The sequence below is a fragment of the Jatropha curcas genome, unplaced genomic scaffold (genome assembly GCF_041381405.1).
Source record: "Jatropha curcas cultivar XTBG-Jc1 unplaced genomic scaffold, XTBG_Jcur_1.0 HiC_scaffold_622_pilon, whole genome shotgun sequence".
NCBI lineage: Eukaryota > Viridiplantae > Streptophyta > Magnoliopsida > Malpighiales > Euphorbiaceae > Jatropha > Jatropha curcas.
In genome coordinates this window covers 6507-12139 of record NW_028322505.1, presented here as the reverse complement: position 1 = coordinate 12139, position 5633 = coordinate 6507, and the positions used below count along the sequence as shown (strand labels likewise).

Genomic DNA, 5633 nt, shown 5'->3' with positions numbered 1-5633 from the left:
TCAACATGACCTTGGAGGCCTCTGAGTATGAAGCCTACTACTAACAGCACGAGCTGTACTTTCCAATTGACGTACCTGCATGCCTCCTATGCTGATCTTATTCTTGTACTGGTCCTTGGAATTAGTGATATCTTCGCAGCCAATTTAACCTCTTGATCTCTTTGAATAATTACCTTTGGCTGCATATTCAAGGCCAAATATGGGCTTTGGATAATGTTTTCCTTTCCATTACTTGAAAGAATCTTGGATTAATTTATCATTACTAGAATATAATTAAATCACTCGCATCAATTTAATTTTGAAATATGTGATCCTGATATTAGAGCACGTAGACACTGTCTTTGAGTAAAAAGAGACATTTAGACTAAGAAGTATTGCAGTATTTGGCAAGTTTGGAATCGGAGAACTGCATAAATATCTCTATGATTTGAGTTTGATGCTTTGTCTTTGTTTGATTCCATTTCTAGGACTTCGATTTTGTTCGTCATAAGTTTTGCATATGCTGTATGCACGTTTAAAGTATTAGAGGATTTGTGTATTATATAATAGAGCTTTGTGGCATAAAACTCCCACAAAACATAGTTCTACAACATTTTATGCTTAGCTTGATGTTTTGATTTTTATTTGCCCTCACTTCCAACCATGTTCACCCATCAAGACTTGAATTTGTGTCTATCCAAATAGGAAGCTGAGAAGCACCTCTCGGATATGGTTTATCGAAAGCACTGGTGGCAAAGATTGATAGGCCAATGGGGATAGTCTGTTTCCAAGCAGCAAAAGATAGCAACGACATTCTCAACTCATGGGCAATGAACTTGGAGAAGCTGCTTGATCTTGTTGAGAAGAGTTGCCACCAAATACACAAGGAAACCATGGTACACAAAGCTGCTCTTAAAGTTTGAAAAGAATGATTTCAGCAATCACATTCTGGTACATTTCTCTCTTTCTCTCTCTCTGCAATACTTCAAAAGAAAGCAGAAGTGGCGAAATAAGTGAATATCTTGTGTGTTTTACAGGTTGGCCCAATTTGAGCATTTTCTTTGGCCGACTGTAATGATAAAAATTTCCATCGAAGTCTCTGCTCGCTAAAGGGTGGTCAGGATATGCATTTCCCCAGGAATTATTTCTATTGTTGACAAGTCCAAAATGCTTGTTAGGACCGAGTAAGATTTTGTTGTATACTTCTGGCACATACGGTACCACTGACTAATATGAAAAAAAACCAAGGGCTTTGTTTATGGCAGTGGGAAAAGGAATTTTTTAGCTTTGTTTAAGATTTCCTTTGTTTTATCTTTTTAATTTATATTTAATATTATAGGGTTCTTCCTTAATCATTGCACTTGGACAACTGTCGATGACACCATTTTCTTTATGACTTGATGTTAGCATGACATATTATGGCCAAGTAATTTGTCAACGCGATTCTTGATGGTGACATTTTGTGGACTTTGTGTGGATGATAAAATATAACTGAATTTTTAAATTATATTTAAATTAATACTTTTAAATCACTCTACAATCAATAAATAATTACGACGATTTTAATTTATGCTTTTGTTTTATTATTAGGTTATTTCGTCTAAAAAAAATGAGCTCTGTAAATATAATTTTTAGATAGAATATGTTTATTTTTTTAAATGATACGGCTTAATATATTATTTATCAAATGTAAATAGAGTGAAGTATTAGTTTAAATATAATTTAGAGATTTAATTATATTTGACTCAAAAAACAAAGGTAATTTGACCTGTCTTTTATCGTTGCCGTCCTGATTGAAATAGAGTATGTGAATGTCTCATTATGCAAGTTGCATCACCCTCCTTTTGAGGATTTGAAATTTAGTTTATTCAACTAAAACTGTCTTATTGACATTTGCTTAACGGTTCTCCTGTTTTTTTGGGGGCCTTGCCTATTTCAAGTAACTTTATTGTTGTCGTCATGTCTGACTCATACCTCGAAATAATTGAAACTTCGTAGTAAATTTTCGTGTTGGAGATACTTGAATTTTGTTTAACATGAATTATTACATAGATCATGATACTCATTTTAGAAAAGATTCTATGATACTCGTTTTAGTTTTTTTAAAAAAAAGTACAAAACACTTCATTGAGAGCAGAATTACATCAACGATGTTACATGGTGAGTGGTGGGGCTATGAGTTGAATCCATGACCTTTAATCATGGGTATTTCTACCATACCACTAGACTAAGATTTCATTGACGGAGATGTTTGATGCTGTGATTAAATTATACTTAATTTGTAAATCAAATTAAAATTTCTTTGCCTTTTCTTTTTTGATGAATTGGGAGGTGAAATCTAGAGTAACTTGGATTCTGCAAAAGATTTAGGCAAACTGTTGACTAATCAGGCCATCTCACAAATATAAAATGCTGCTGACTTTGACCTAATCTTTGTTTAGATAAGTGAACACCGCTTAGAATAACAACATTCACATGAGATCTTGACCAACTAAAAATTAATAATAATAATAATGATAAAATAACTAAAATCAGTATAATAATAACTACAACAAGAAGCTAAAGTATAACCTATTAAATGCAGGTGAATAAATAAATATATATTGAATAATTATCCAGATGAAGAAGTATAATGGCCACAATCGACCAGAGAGCTGGCTCTGAAATATCAGCACTACCACCACCACCACTGCTCTGGTTGGTGGCAGTCCTCAAGTCCGCAGGCCGCGGAGCTGGAATTATCAGAGGAACGGAAGATTGTGGAGATGAAGAAGAATAAGTAGTAGAAGAAGCTGCAAAACTAAAAGTTTGAAAATGGGAAGATGCATTTGAAGATGACAAAACCATTTGGTCATAAAGACTAACGGCCTGATGCCTTTGATACCCTCCAACACCCAATCCAATCGAGGATTGTTTACCATTTGAGGAACAGAGAAAAGGGTATTTTGAGAATTAGAAATCGCCACCTGGGTTGTCATTGGATTTGAGGTAGATGGCAGGAGTCTTACATTTTCCGGGAAGTTCAGTTTGGCTTTGCTACCTCTAAATCTAAGAGCAGCTTCATCATAGGCTCTTGCTGCTGCCTCTGCTGTGTCAAATGTGCCTAACCAAACTCTTGCTGCTTTAAAGGGGTCTCTTATTTCCGCAGCCCATTTCCCCCATGGCCTTTGTCTCACTCCTCTGTATTTTCTCCTTGGCTCTTCTCTTACGGTGTCGTTGTGTTCATATATGTGTGTTTGTGGCATTATGGGGGTTGTTGCAATTGTTGAAGTGTCTATTGCTGTTTAAGAAAACAATAAAAAATATGAATTGGATGATTAAATTAATTGTCATTTAAGTGCATAGGACAATTAAAGAAAAAAATAATTTTAAAAAAGAAAAAGAAAATAGAAAGAAGATACTATATTTTTCTTGTTAAATAAGAAAGAAAGATATTACTGTTCCATTGATGATTACACGAGGAAAACACAAACAAACTTAAAGCAACTAAGAGAGATTAGTATATTACTGTTATTAACTCTGTCAACATAACCAAAAGATCTAGCAAGCTTTGTGTGACCTCCTTCCTCTTCTCTTCCTCTCTTATTAGCTCCATCACTGGAACTCCCCGAACAATTCCCTTCATTGTTAATAATATCGGCAGGCACCTCTCCAGTTACAACATGAGTCAAAGCAGAAACCATAGCTGACATCTCTCTTTCTCTACTCAACCCAGAAAGCATTGATCCAAATGGCTGCTCATTTCTGTTACTCTTATTTTCTTGTTGAAGCATCATCGATGGTTGATAAACCCATTCGTCAAGATTCTTGTTGATACCTTTCTCTCTTGGATTCGCCACCTTTAAAAAGCACATGCAACATCAACCAGAAAATAACAAAGAAGATGGGTGTAAACCTAAAAAGTTTCAAGAATGGATCAAACAGAGTCTTATATAAGGCAATAAACGCCGCCTTGGCTATAGCTTTGGTGGTTTGACATATGAAATAGAGGCGGTTCTTTTTTTTTGTTTTTTTGTTTTTTTGAACAACTTCAAGTTGAAGGATCTTGATATTGTAAAAGAACAAAAAAATAACATTCTGAAAGAGTCAATTTCATAATTTGTCCTTTCTCTATATCAAATTTCATTTGAGTTTTAATGTGAACAAAGAAGTTTATAGTGGTATAGAAGGAAGCAACGACGTGGTTTCTTTCTATCCACTTGAAGTCGGTGTTGAGTTGAGAGGGAATGAAGAAGGGGATGGCGCGGCCGACATGTGTCGGCTCACTAAGAATGCATTGTTTGCCCAATTAATTAAATTAAATTAAACTGTTTTTTATTAATAAAATAAATAAAATAATTGATTTCACGTTTCGAACCATTCATGGGTGCGCTTACCTCTAAATAAATATACTTAGATATGAATTTCTGTGAAGATAATAACTTTCCAGTAATAATTTTAATTTATCCATATGAATAAATGTATATCTTCTCAAAACTCAAAACATATAATAAATCTAATAATGGAAAAACAAAATAGATTTAACCTTCAATTCCACCCGAACTTTTAGAGTAATTGTAACTGTGACTTTTATTTAAATCAACTTTTGTATTTTGGAAATTTTAAATTGTCAACTTAGTCCCAATTTGCTTTTAGGGAGTAACTGTCAACTTAGTCCCAATTCAAAGTTATACTTCCTAGAACGACGAAACAAATATGAGAATTGTTTTGCCATGTCTTTGTAGCCATTAGTTGATTTTCCTGCGAGAAGAGAAAGATAATAAGTTGAAGGACAAAACAAGCAAAACAATAAATTTTTTATTTTAATTAAAATATTATGTATTATATTTAACTAAGTTCGAATTGGTTATAAAGTCTATTTTTATATTATTTTAATTAGAATTCGAACTTTAATTTATTTTTAGGGTAGAATTGTAACAAACCGATAAATTCAGGGTGCTCTAATTCACTTTTAAGGTGTTAATTGCACTTTAAAAGTAAATTAGAATATAATTGAAACTAAATTGATAAATTTAGAGCACTTACAAAAGTCGATTTAGAATTACAACTACTCGGAAGAATTCAGAGTGAAATTGACGGTGAAGCCAAAACAAAATATGAACTTTTATTGAAAAAAAAGAAAAATAATAAAAAATGATAATTGGTCCATATAGTGTAGGTAAGTATTTATTTATTGGTGGAAGTCAACTTGTTGCTTTATGGGAATTAAACTTTTCAAAGGAGAAATTTATCAAAACTTGCTACTAATAAAAGTAAATGAAGCTATGACCTGATCTTTGTTTGTAGAATTTTGTAAACGTTTTGTTTCATCTGCTGGTCCCTTCGTTCCACATTGAAGCTTGTTTATATTTTCATATATATTAAAATATTATTTGAATAATAAAAATTTTAATATGTCACTGTATTAACATTCGAGGGGACTTTCAGTAAAGAATTCAATGAGAAAATAAGGTTATATTTAAAGGATTATGAAATCAATTATATTTTTATAAAATATTATTACCTCCGTTCTATAATATTTATTACTCAAAATAATTTGTTCAAAATACTTATTACATTTGTAATCTCAAAAAGTAATAATTTTTTTTTCGTGTTTATCTTTTGTATATGACCAATAATTATTATTTCAATTTAATATTTTTAAAAAAATTAGT

The 5633-nt window shown here is 32.3% G+C and overlaps 1 pseudogene; it reads right to left on the bottom strand.

Annotated features, from left to right (window-relative positions):
- Nucleotides 1-646: 646 nt before the first annotated feature.
- LOC149491779 (uncharacterized) lies at nucleotides 647-4092 on the bottom strand (annotated as a pseudogene).
- Between the last annotated feature and the right edge of the window lie 1541 nt (nucleotides 4093-5633).